Source organism: Olea europaea, chromosome 12 (assembly GCF_002742605.1).
Source record: "Olea europaea var. sylvestris chromosome 12, O_europaea_v1, whole genome shotgun sequence".
Classification (NCBI taxonomy): Eukaryota; Viridiplantae; Streptophyta; class Magnoliopsida; order Lamiales; family Oleaceae; genus Olea; species Olea europaea.
In genome coordinates this window covers 20,965,077-20,965,817 of record NC_036248.1, presented here as the reverse complement: position 1 = coordinate 20,965,817, position 741 = coordinate 20,965,077, and positions in this window count along the sequence as shown.

The window sequence follows — 741 nt, the reverse complement described above, 5'->3', positions numbered from 1 at the left end:
CGTGAAATATTCTTTTCTGTGCTTGAGCTTTTCAACCTAATTGCTACCTTTCTTATTCTACTCATTTGTGGTGGTTAATCGCGTCCACCATTCTTGATCCTTTATAGGTTAGTATTATTGGACAACTGTAGTGAAGTTGTCGTGGGTTGAGGACAATCAATTTGGTTGGTGTTTGATTCCGTATATTGTTGAAACTTAGCTCGATATGAACAAGAATCAAAGTCATTGGTATAATTTCCATGAAAAATGGTATCATAGCATAAGGGCGTGTAAAATCTAGGCAGAAATTAGCAAAGAACGAATCTGTGCATAAGAAGTAGAAATCGTGAAGAAACAGTCAATCTAATCGCACCTTAAATTCCATCTAGTTGCTGTCTGCGTGAACGGAGGCCATATTCCTCCTCATGACGACGAGCCGCACCGTTTAGGCTGCCGTATACAGTGCGTGGAGCTCCAGCACGGCAGCTTGTGAGCACCACGACTAGAGAAGAAGGCCGCATGCGAGGCAGATTCCATTTCGGTCTCTTCTGGTAGTTTGTCCCTGACAACTGTATAGACCTTGTGGTGTGTTTGATTTCAATTTCGGTTGTTTGTTTCTTGAGCTTTGTTGATCATATTGTGACAGTTGCCGGAAGTTTTATGACAAATAGTGGTGGCCGTAAATTTGAATATATATCTCCTTATTTATGGACCCATGATTTGGCCATCTCAATTAATTGTCTTATCACTTTTAAATTCTTG